The following is a 13,439-nucleotide window of genomic DNA, read 5'->3' on the forward strand; positions in this document are numbered from 1 at the left end:
TGAGAGGCAGCAGCAATGAAGTGCCCAGAGATTTCATCTGTCTTCTCTTGCTTCAGGAAATGCTGAGCACAGGATCCTCTATTAGGCAAAATACACAAAGTACCAAATCCCCTTAACAATCATCTCTGGTCTACTCTTAGGTTGACAGCTTTCTGTGTCCTAGTCTGTCAAACAGGGCCTGTAACTGAGACTTGTATTACTGGGACCCATGCGAAAGTTTTTGACAGTACTTTGAGGGGCAAAAATCATATTGTCAGTGTTTACAAGTTATCTGGGACAATCCATTTTGCATGGCTAATCAAAATAAAATCTACCATGCCAAAAATGTTAAGTTGCAGTGCTTTTGCTTTTGCTCTGTGATCCTGACATAAAGTTCCAGTTTGAAAGCATTGTCTGTCATTCTGCGTAATTGGTTGAAATTTAGCAATTATTAGCTGCTTCATTATAATATCCAATAGTAGTTTTTTTGTTTTTTGACAGGTGCCAAATCTAAATTTTAAATAATCTTTCAGGAATCAAAATGACAGCTTGCAGTAATTCTGCAGGTGTCTAAACAGATGTACTTTCAAAAATAATTAGACAAAATGTGTACAGATTGCAGGAAATAAGAAAAAAATTGACATAAAATTTTCATGAGTAGACATTCTTTGTGTATGTGTTTGGGGTTTTTGTTACGTTAAAACTATTAGTTATTTAGAAACTTTCATATTCTTGCAAGATGATGAATATGTATCAAATTTAGAAAAAGCCAATCCTGTCTTCTGTGAATTTTTTAAAAAGAGCTAATAGTGTAGATGTCTCAGGCAAGTAGGATCTGTGCAGTCCTAGAGTTTTGTGTAAGCATTCTAACATTTAAACAATAAGTACTCTAAATACAAGTATGTAAGAAACAATCAAAAGCCTAGATTCTGCCCTCACACTATGATACATTGGTATGACTCTACTGACTTTGCTGGAGTTATTCCTGAATACACTGGTGAAAATGAGAACTGAATCAGACCCAGAGAATATGTATATTTATTTTAAATTAGGTTTATATGTCTCTTTATGGGAGGGGAGGAAGCAGGAAAGGAGGTTTTAATCTTTTGGCCTGAATTGGGAATATTCTGTTTCCTACGGTTTTGTGCAAAAAAGTTCTATTTTCACACTAACCTTGGGCATTATACGCTGCCCCTCATCTAATCTAATACTTTACTTCACAGCTCAGCATAGCAAAAGCAGAATGGAATGGAAGATAGAAAACTGGAAAGTGACTTAACAAAACCAGAGACCAAAGAATGTTAAGAAGCATGCAAAAAGAAAAAAAAGAAAAGAAAAAAAACCCTAGTGTCTGACTAAATTTCTTAACCTCTTTTTCCCCCACTGCAATTTTATATCTAACAGCCCTTTAAAATAGAAATCATAATGAGTTTCTGTTCATTTAACTATGCTATATTATTAATTGCTTAGTATTTTGTGTTCTTCATATACTACTGTGTGTTGGCACATGAAGTACATCCTGCTTGTCTTACTCATACCCTTGATTTCAGGAAAACTATTGGTTTGAGTAAGATGAGCATGCATCAACTTTTCTTTAACTATTTATTTCGGAATTTTTACCAAGTTTACAACCCTTGCCATGTAAGTACCAGGAACAAAACAATCATTACAAGAGTTAGCTTTTGTTTAAAGAGACATTGTACAGGAATATAATCAATCAGATCTTTTTGTTGCCATATCACAGAGTAAGCATCATTACAATACCTCAATCACTTCTAATGGTTTTGTTACACAGAGTGAAATCTCTATCTACACATTTAACAAACCAGGTATGTCTATCAAATGTTAGTAGTCAGAAAAATTGGACTGGTGTGTTGAGGTTTTTTTTTGCAGGTGAATGTACTTTGAGTACTGAATAAAAAGTAATCAGCTATCTAAGTATCTATCTTTCTTATGTCTATTTGAATGCATCAACTTTTAGGGTATGTCTACTCTACGGAATAAGGTCGAATTTATAGAAGTCGTTTTTTTAGAAATCTGTTTTATATATTCGAATGTGTGTGTCCCTACAGAAAATGCTCTAAGTGCATTAAGTGCATTAACTTGGCGGAGTGCTTCTACAGTACCAACTCTAGATAGACTTCCGGAGCGTTGCACTGTGGATAGCTATCCCACAGTTCCCGCAGTCTCCGCTGCCCATTGGAATTCTGGGTTGAGATCCCAATGCCTGATGGGGCTAAAACATTGTCGCGGGTGGTTCTGGGTACATATCGTCAGGCCCCCCTTCCCTCCCTCCCTCCGTGAAAGCAAGGGCAGACAATCGTTTCGCGCCTTTTTTCTTGAGTTACCTGTGCAGACGCCATACCACGGCAAGCATGGAGCCCGCTCAGGTAACCGTCACCGTATGTCTCCTGGGTGCTGGCAGATGCGGTACGGCATTGCTACACAGTAGCAGCAACCCATTGCCTTCTGGCAGCAGATGCTGCAGTACAACTGGTAGCCATTCTTGTCGTGTCCGAGGTGTTCCTGGCCACATCGGCTGGAAGCGCCTGGGCAGACATGGGCGCAGGGACTAAATTTGGAGTGACTTGACCAGGGCATTCTCTTTAGTCCTGCAGTCAGTCCTATTGAACCGTCTTATGGTGAGCAGGCAGGCAATACGGATTGCTAGCAGTCGTACTATACCATCTTCTGCCAGGCAGGCAAGAGATGAGGATGGCTAGCGGTCGTACTGTACCATCTTCTGCCGAGCAACCATGAGATGTGGATGGCATGCAGTCCTTCTGCACCGTCTGCTGCCAGCCAAAGATGTAAAAGATAGATGGAGTGGATCAAAACAAGAAATAGACCAGATTTGTTTTGTACTCATTTGCCTCCTCCCACGTCTAGGGGACTCATTCCTCTAGGTCACACTGCAGTCACTCACAGAGAAGGTGCAGCGAGGTAAATCTAGCCATGTATCAATCAGAGGCCAGGCTAACCTCCTTGTTCCAATAAGAACAATAACTTAGGTGCACCATTTCTTATTGGAACCCTCCGTGAAGTCCTGCCTGAAATACTCCTTGATGTAAAGCCACCCACTTTGTTGATTTTAGCTCCCTGAAGCCAACCCTGTAAGCCATGTCGTCAGTCGCCCCTTCCTCCGTCAGACCAACGGCAGACAATCATTCCGCGCCTTTTTTCTGTGCGGACGCCATACCAAGGCAAGCATGGAGGCCGCTCAGTTCACTTTGGCAATTAGGAGCACATTAAACACCACACTCATTATCCAGCAGTATATGGAGCACAAGAACCTGGCAAAGCGATACCGGGCAAGGAGGCGATGTCAGCGCGGTCACGTGAGTGATCAGGACATGGACACAGATTTCTCTGAAAGCATGGGCCCTGCCAATGCATGCATCATGGTGCTAATGGGGCAGTTTCATGCTGTGGAACGCCGATTCTGGGCTCAGGAAACAAGCACAGACTGGTGGGACCACATAGTGTTGCAGGTCTGGGACGATTCCCAGTGGCTGCGAAACTTTCGCATGCATAAGGGCACTTTCATGGAACTTTGTGACTTGCTTTCCCCTGCCCTGAGGCGCATGAATACCAAGATGAGAGCAGCCTTCACAGTTGAGAAGCGAGTGGCGATAGCCCTGTGGAAGCTTGCAACGCCAGACAGTTACCGATCAGTTGGGAATCAATTTGGAGTGGGCAAGTCTACTGTTGGAGCTGCTGTGATGCAAGTAGCCCATGCAATCAAAGATCTGCTGATATCAAGGGTAGTGACCCTGGGAAATGTGCAGGTCATAGTGGATGGCTTTGCTGCAATGCGATTCCCTAACTGTGGTGGGGCCATAGACGGAACCCATATCCCTATCTTGGCACCGGAGCATCAAGCCAGCGAGTACATAAACCGCAAGGGGTACTTTTCGATAGTGCTGCAAGCTCTGGTGGATCACAAGGGACGTTTCACCAACATCAACGTGGGATGGTCGGGAAAGGTACGTGATGCTCGCATCTTCAGGAACTCTGGTCTGTTTCAAAAGCTGCAGGAAGAGACTTTCTTCCCAGACCAGAAAATAACTGTTGGGGATGTTGAAATGCCTATATGTATCCTTGGGGACCCAACCTACCCCTTAATGCCATGGCTCATGAAGCCGTACACAGGCATCCTGGACAGCAGTCAGGAGCTGTTCAACTACAGGCTGAGCAAGTGCAGAATGGTGGTAGAATGTGCATTTGGACGTTTAAAGGCGCGCTGGCGCAGTTTACTGACTTGCTTAGACCTCAGCGAAACCAATATTCCCACTGTTATTACTGCTTGCTGTGCGCTCCACAATATCTGTGAGAGTAAGGGGGAGACGTTTATGGTGGTGTGGGAGGTTGAGGCAAATCGTCTGGCTGCTGGTTACGCGCAGCCAGACACCAGGGCGGTTAGAAGAGCACAAGAGGGCGCGGTACGCATCAGAGAAGCTTTGAAAACCAGTTTCATGACTGGCCAGGTTACGGTGTGAAAGTTCTGTTTATTTCTCCTTGATGAACCCCCCCCCCGCCCCTTGGTTCACTCTACTTCCCTGTAAGCTAACCACCCTCCCCTCCTCCCTTCAATCACCGCTTGCAGAGGCAATAAAGTCATTGTTGCTTCACATTCATGCATTCTTTATTCATTCATCACACAAATAGGGGGATGACTACCAAGGTAGCCCAGGAGGGGTGGTGGAGGAGGGAAGGAAAATGCCACACACCACTTTAAGCACAGCACTTTAAAAGTTTACAACTTTAAAATTTATTGAATGCCAGCCTTCTTTTTTTTGGGCAATCCTCTGTGGCGGAGTGGCTGGTTGGCCGGTGGCCCCCCCACCGCGTTCTTGGGCATCTGGGTGTGGAGGCTATGGAACTTGGGGAGGAGGGCGGTTGGTTACAGAGGGGCAGCAGTGGCAGTCTGTGCTCCAGCTGCCTTTGTTGCAGCTCAACCATACACTGGAGCATACTGGTTTGGTCCTCCAGCAGCCTCAGCATTGAATCCTGCCTCCTCTCATCACGCTGCCGCCATATTTGAGCTTCAGCCCAGTCTTCAGCCCGCCACTTACTCTCTTCAGCCCGCCACCTCTCCTCCCGGTCATTTTGTGCTTTCCTGCACTCTGACATTATTTGCCTCCACGCATTCGTCTGTGCTCTGTCAGTGTGGGAGGACAGCATTAGCTCGGAGAACATTTCATCTCGAGTGCGTTTTTTTTTTTCTTTCTAAGCTTCACGAGCCTCTGGGAAGGAGAAGATCCTGTGATCATTGAAACACATGCAGCTGGTGGAGAAAAAAAAAAGGGACAGCGGTATTTAAAAAGACACATTTTATAAAACAGTGGCTACACTCTTTCAGAGTAAACCTTGCTGTTAACATTACATACATAGCACATGTGCTTTCGTTACAAGGTCGCATTTTGCCTCCGCCCACCATGTAGCTACCCCCTCAACCCTCCCCCCTCCCTGTGGCGCACAGCGGGGAACATTTCTGTTTAGCCACAGGCAATGGGCTCCTCTGAGTGTCCCCTGAAGAAAAGCAGTCTATTTCAACCAGGTGACCATGAATTATATCTCACTCTCCTGAGGATAACACAGGGATAAAGAACGGATGTTGTTTGAACACCAGCAAACGTACACTGCAATGCTTTGTTGTACAATGATTCCCGAGTACGTGTTACTGGCCTGGAGTGGTAAAGTGTCCTACCATGAAGGATGCAATAAGGCTGCCCTCCCCAGAAACCTTTTTCCAAAGGCTTTGGGAGTACATCCAGGAGAGCTGCGAATGCCAGGGCAAAGTAATCCTTTCACATGCTTGCTTTTAAACCATGTATAGTATTTTAAAAGGTACACTCACCGGAGGTCCCTTCTCCGCCTGCTGGGTCCAGGAGGCAGCCTTGGGTGGGTTCGGGAGGTACTGGCTCCAGGTCCAGGGTGAGAAACAGTTCCTGGCTGTCGGGAAAACCGGTTTCTCCGCTTGCTTGCTGTGAGCTATCTACAACCTCCACCACCTCCTCCTCCTCCTCATCATCTTCTTCTTCTTCGTCCCCAAAACCTGCTTCCGTATTGCCTCCATCTCCATTGAAGGAGTCAAACAACACGGCTGGGGTAGTGGTGGCTGAACCCGTTAAAATGGCATGCAGCTCATCATAGAAGTGGCATGTTTGGGGCTCTGACCCGGAGCGGCCATTCGCCTCTCTGGTTTTCTGGTAGGCTTGCCTCAGCTCCTTCAGTTTCACGCGGCACTGCTTCTGGTCCCTATTATGGCCTCTGTCCTTCATGCCCTGGGAGATTTTGACAAAGGTTTTGGCATTTCGAAAACTGGAACGGAGTTCTGATAGCACGGATTCCTCTCCTCATACAGTGATCAGATCCCGTACCTCCCGTTCGGTCCATGCTGGAGCTCTTTTGTGATTCTGGGACTCCATCATGGTCACCTCTGCTGATGAGCTCTGCATGGTCACCTGCAGCTTGCCACGCTGGCCAAACAGGAAATGAGATTCAAAAGTTCGTGGTTCTTTTCCTGTCTACCTGGCCAGTGCATCTGAGTTGAGAGTGCTGTCCAGAGCAGTCACAATGGAGCACTCTGGGATAGCTCCCGGAGGCCAATAGCGTCGAATTGTGTCCACAGTACTCCAAATTCAAGCCGGCAAGGCCGATTTAAGCGCTAATCCACTTGTCAGGGGTGGAGTAAGGAAATCGATTTTAAGAGCCCTTTAAGTCAAAATAAAGGGCTTCATCGTGTGGACGGGTACAGGTTTACATCTATTTAATGTTGCTAAATTCGACCTAAAGTCCTAGTGTAAACCAGGGCTTAGAGACTTAGGACTAGATCTACAAAAGGGATGTAGGCTCAGCATTGCAAAATCTAGCATTTAGGCATCCTGCTGTGAAAGTGGAATCCACAGCTCTGAGTTAAGCACCCCAGCTCCCTGTACAAAGGGGAGAGAGAGGTGCCTAAGAATGGGATTCACAAAAGCCAGCAAGCTTAGTAGGAAGTTGCATGAGCGAGCCAGAAAATGCCAAGGAGAGGACTGTGACCTAAGCCCTGCCCATCAAAGGCACCTTCCTCTATTTGGGATTCACAGCTGTGCAGTTGGGCACCTAAGTCATATAAGGCCCTTCTTGCAACTCACTGAGGCAGCAGTAACAGTCTCCCCTCATAGCCCAGTGGTTAGCGCACTCAGCCCAAATGTGCAAAAAGTAAAGGAGTACTTGTGGCACCTTAGAGACTAACCAATTTATTTGAGCATAAGCTTTCGTCAGCTACAGCTCACTTAGAATCATAGAATCATAGAATATCAGGGTTGGAAGGGACCCCAGAAGGTCATCTAGTCCAACCCCCTGCTCAAAGCAGGACCAATTCCCAGTTAAATCATCCCAGCCAGGGCTTTGTCAAGCCTGACCTTAAAAACCTCTAAGGAAGGAGATTCTACCACCTCCCTAGGTAACGCATTCCAGTGTTTCACCACCCTCTTAGTGAAAAAGTTTTTCCTAATATCCAATCTAAACCTCCCCCACTGCAACTTGAGACCATTACTCCTCGTTCTGTCATCTGCTACCATTGAGAACAGTCTAGAGCCATCCTCTTTGGAACCCCCTTTCAGGTAGTTGAAAGCAGCTGTCAAATCCCCCCTCATTCTTCTCTTCTGCAGGCTAAACAATCCCAGCTCCCTCAGCCTCTCCTCATAACTCACGTGTTCCAGTCCCCTAATCATTTTTGTTGCCCTTCGCTGGACTCTCTCCAATTTTTCCACATCCTTCTTGTCGTGTGGGGCCCAAAACTGGACACAGTACTCCAGATGAGGCCTCACCAATGTCGAATAGAGGGGAACGATCACGTCCCTCGATCTGCTCGCTATGCCCCTACTTATACATCCCAAAATGCCATTGGCCTTCTTGGCAACAAGGGCACACTGCTGACTCATATCCAGCTTCTCGTCCACTGTCACCCCTAGGTCCTTTTCCGCAGAACTGCTGCCTAGCCATTCGGTCCCTAGTCTGTAGCTGTGCATTGGGTTCTTCCGTCCTAAGTGCAGGACTCTGCACTTATCCTTATTGAACCTCATCAGATTCCTTTTGGCTCAATCCTCCAATTTGTCTAGGTCCTTCTGTATCCTATCCCTCCCCTCCAGCGTATCTACCACTCCTCCCAGTTTAGTATCATCCGCAAATTTGCTGAGAGTGCAATCCACACCATCCTCCAGATCATTTATGAAGATATTGAATAAAACCGGCCCCAGGACCGACCCATGGGGCACTCCACTTGATACCGGCTGCCAACTAGACATGAAGCCATTGATCACTACCCGTTGAGCCCGACAATCTAGCCAGCTTTCTACCCACCTTATAGTGCATTCATCCAGCCCATACTTCCTTAACTTGCTGACAAGAATACTGTGGGAGAATACTTCATCGGATGCATACTGTGGAAACTGCAGAAGATCTTTTTATACACACAAAGCATGAAAAAATACCTCCCCCCACCCCACTCTCCTGCTGGTAATAGCTTATCTAAAGTGATCACTCTCCTTACAATGTGTATGATAATCAAGTTGGGCCATTTCCAGCACAAATCCAGGTTTTCTCCCCCCCCCCCCCCCCACACACACACAAACCCACTCTCCTGCTGGTAATAGCACCAGAAGTCACCTACTACAGGACAGGCCTAACAAAGAAAATAACAGAACGCCACTAGCCGTCACCTTCAGCCCCCAACTAAAACCCCTCCAATGCATTATTAAGGATCTACAACCTATCCTGAAGGATGACCCAACACTCTCACAAATCTTGGGAGACAGGCCAGTCCTTGCTGACAACCCCCCAACCTGAAGCGAATACTCACCAGCAACCACATACCACACAACAACAGAACCACTAACCCAGGAACCTATCCTTGCAACAAAGCCCATTGCCAACTGTGCCCACATATCTATTCAGGGGACACCATCACAGGGCCTAATAACATCAGCCACACTATCAAAGGCTCGTTCACCTGCACATCCACCAATGTGATATATGCCATCATGTGCCAGCAACGCCCCTCTGCCATGTACATTGGTCAGACTTGTCAGTCTCTACGTAAAAGAATAAATGGACACAAATCAGATGTCAAGAATTATAACATTCATAAACCAATCAGAGAACACTTCAATCTCTCTGGTCACATGATTACAGACATGAAAGTTGCAATATTACAACAAAAAAACTTCAAATCCAGACTCCAGCGAGAGACTGTTGAATTGGAATTCATTTGCAAATTGGATACAATTAACTTAGGCTTGAATAGAGACTGGGAGTGGCTAAGTCATTATGCAAGGTAACCTATTTTCCCTTCTTTTTTCATACCCCCCTCCTCCTCAGACGTTCTTGTTAAACCCTGGATATGTGCTGGAAATGGCCCACCTTGATTATCATACACATTGTAAGGAGAGTGATCACTTCAGATAAGCTATTATCAGCAGGAGAGTGGGGTGGGAGGAGGTATTTTTTCATGCTTTGTGTGTATAAAAAAATCTTCTACACTTTCCACAGTATGTATCCGATGAAGTGAGCTGTAGCTCATGAAAGCTTATGCTCAAATAAATTGGTTAGTCTCTAAGGTGCCACAAGTCCTCCTTTTCTTTTTGCGAATACAGACTAATACGGCTGTTACTCTGAAGCCAGCCCAAATGTGGGAAACCTAGGTTCAAATCCCTACTCTGCTTGATGCAGAGCAGAGCCTTGAACACAGGTCTGGAACCTGGGGTTGCTAAATCCCAGCTGTTTGCCCTAACCACTGGGCTGTAAAATCAAGCCCCATCTCTCTCAGCCAGCAAGTCCTGTTTGCTTTATCCTGGATAACTCAAACAGTTTATAAATGGGTGAATATAAATAATCTTAACTCAGTCCTCTTTGGTTTTATAGTTTTTAAATCAGTCACTCATACGGGCCATTCAAGGAGTTGACTTGAAATAGGCAAATCAGTCCATATCAAGAATTTTATATCTGACTTAAATCCCACTATTTCTCTCTGGTTACCAAAGGTTAGTTCTATATCGCCTCTCATAGTCTAAACAATTTGCTATTTAACAAGAAAAGCTGTTAGACTCTTAAATTGCAATAGCATTTCAATAGCCTATTAAAATCATTACAAGTACATTTAAATCTAATTCCTTGGCAGTGCTTTACATCTTATCAACTCATCTTGAAGACCTGGTGATGTCATCTGAACTGGAAGTTTGTTGTTTCTTCATGCTGCTCTGTGACTGTTTCTCTTCGGGCCATGGCTACACCACACAGTTTTGTTGACATAAGGCAGCTTACCTCGAGCTAACTATGGAGGTGTACACAATGCAATGCTCCTCTTGCTGCTTTAACTTGCCTGCTCCACCAATGTAATAAAACAATCTCGACAACAGTTGTAGAGCTTAGAGCAACATAGTTAGAGTGACGTAGTGTCAGTATAAATACTGCATTGCTTACGTCACCCAAGTGGCCTCCAGGAGGTATCCCACGATGCCCACCGTGACCACTCTGCTCTCCGCTTTGAACTCCGTTGTCCTGCAGCCAGGTACACAGGTGAACACTCCTCCGCTGCTAAAGCCCTGGGATGTTTGGAATTTGCCCTTCCTGTTTGCTCTGTGTGGAGAGCTCACATAGCAACTGCCCAGCTGATCACGTCAGCTCCACAAGGCAAATGCACTCCTGCCTGGAGTATGTGGGAGGTGTGTGACAGGGTTGGGTATGACCCCGTCCAGTGTGGGGCAAGTATGCCCCGTCATAATCCTAAACCCCAGTCAATATACTTGCCCTTCTGAGCTGGGGAGTGCAGCCCAATGGCCAGAGACAATAAATTGGTCCCTGTCAGCAGGGCAGTAAGGTCTGGTGGCTATAGTCCGTAAGTTTGCCCCAATGAGACAGGGCAATAGATTTGCCCCTCTTTGCAGGGTAGTATGGCCTAGTAGTGACAATCAGTACAATCGCCCTAGGAAGAAAGGGCAATAAGGCTTAACGGCCAAAGTCCATGGGTTCACCCTTCTTGGCAGGTCAATGAGGCCTAATGGCTAGAGTCAATGTACCCGTCCCTAAGAGTTGGGCAGTGCAGCCCAATGGCCAAAGTCAATAGGTTCACCCCTCTTAGCAGGACAGTAAGGTCTAGTGGTCACAGTCTATAGATTCACCCTTCTTAGTGGGGCAGCAGGGGCCTAGTGACCAAAGTCAGTAAATCCACCCTGGTTTGCAGGGCAGTGGGGCTCACTGGCCAACGTCAATAGATTTGCCCCAGTTAGCAGGGCTGTAAGGCCTAGCTGCCAAAGTCCATATATTTGCCCTTCTCAGCAGAGCAGTAAGGCATAATGGCAAGCGCCCCTAATACCTGGGCAGTTCAACCCAATGGCCAAAGTCAATAGGCTTGCCCCTCTTTGTGGCTACTAGGCCTTACTGTCCCACTGTCAGTACATTTGCCCCAGGAAGACAGGACAGTAAAGCCGAGTGACCAAAATCAGTCGGGGAGGGGAGTGGCAGCCCTGATAGGGGGGTCCAATCCCTCCCTCTCCACTGAATCCCAGGCCAGGGCCCTGTTAGTGGCAGGGGTACGTACCACTGAGTCAGTGGAGAGGTTTCAACCGAAACACGCTGACTCAAAACACTGGCTCACTAACCGGGCCACTATCTAATTCCCCTGAGCTGCTTCCTACCATAGTTCCCATTGCTGTGGTCTGGGTGTCTCTGCTGTCTCCGGGTTCCCCGGTCTGCGCTGTCCCCGGCGACTCGTGACGCAGTGGGGTCCCGGTAGGTGCCTTAGCATCTGCTTGGGTTACAGCATCTCCAGCCTCCCCGGTCTTGGGCTTTGGCTGATCCTCGGCCGAGGACAACAGAGCACGTCCTTCCTTCCTGGCAGTCAGCCCCAGCTGAGCTGCCCCCTCTTATACCAGTGTACCTGAAGCATGCCCAGGAGGGTAAAGGGGGCGTGGCTTCCTCAACCCACAATGTAGGGTTAAGCAATTCCCATCCAGTGGGGGGCGAGTGCACCCCATCACAAGGTGGTGGATCTCCTGGGTTTGTGGGGAGACGAGGCTGTGCAGGCCAATCCAGCTGCAGCAATTTGGTCGAGGCAGGGAGGGGAAAGGCCATGCTAGGGATACACAGCAGTGCCATGTAAAACTCACAGAGCCGAGGCAGGATTAGCAAGAGGCAAGGGAAGCAAAGAGCTGCCTCTGGTGCAGAGCCGCAGACATGCTACTTCTACAAGGAGGGAGCTGGGGTCAGGAGGGTGGTGAATAGCACCCCCACTGAATTCTCATAGCCTTGTGTTTATAACACACAGCACAATACTGAAGAGCAGTGCAGGCTCTAAGCTTTCTGACAGAGATGGCTGGCTCGCAGTTTCCTAGGGCAGTTGAAAAGCAGCTGGAAACCTAATAGGATGCCCATGGAATGATGGGTTTGAGAAATCTGCACCATGTGACGCTGGACCTTCCTCCATGAGGCATTGTTCCCAGAACACCCTGTGGCCCGTTCCACAGTGGCATAGCTACCCAGAGTACACTGCTCTCTGTGTTGATGCATGAGCTGCTACTGTGGATGCACTCCACCGACACAAGAAGCATAGTGTGGACATTCAACAGCAGTTTAATTACAGCAGTGGCTGTACATTGGAGTAACTTAAATCGACTTAACTTTGTAGTGTATTTATTTTTCTTGCTTGTAGAGACAGACTCATCAGAGGTGAGAGGCTGTGATGAGTCCTGTGAAGGTGAGGTTGGGAGCAGAGTGTGCTACTTGTTTAACTCAAAGGATTTTTATAACCCTTTCCATAACTTCATGGAAAGAAGAAAATAAACCTCTGCTGGATTCAAAATTAGCAGTTGTCGTCATGGCTCAGCACCTTCTTGGGTTGGTCTTAGTAACATCTTCAGTTAATGAATACACTTGTCTGTTTAATGCATATGCTGCATACTTCTAATTGCCTTTATTCTTGTGGTGGAAAATTCTCAGAGCATCTTTAAAGTTAGGTTTTTAACTTTTTCTTTTATTCAGACCATTATCTGAGATATCCCTTTAGCTTCATCAGGTTTTAATAGGAGTTGAAATTCTTCTTCAAATAACTTAATATAAAAGTTTTTTAGTTCTCAAAGCAGTCTTTTTAAACATAATTAACTCTTAGAGAAGGTCTTTAAATTCAAATTTGAAAAGGCCTTGTCTCTTTTTTTTCTTAATCTCTGGAGAGGAAGTTGCTTAAGCACGTTAGATAATTAATTTCCCGAGAAATATAAATATTCTATACTCAAATGGTTTCTTATAATAATAATAAGTTACTGTACTCCATTATTAAATGACCTTGCTATATTTGTGCATAAGTCATATTACTGTTCACCTAACGAAGGTATCAGGAAGTTATTATATGAGGCTTGCATTTAGACACAAAATATATGCAAACAAACATCACAAAAGGAACTTATTTAAGGAATAAACAA

This window comes from Lepidochelys olivacea (genome assembly GCF_965140295.1).
Source record: "Lepidochelys olivacea isolate rLepOli2 genome assembly, chromosome: 8".
NCBI classification, from domain to species: domain Eukaryota; kingdom Metazoa; phylum Chordata; order Testudines; family Cheloniidae; genus Lepidochelys; species Lepidochelys olivacea.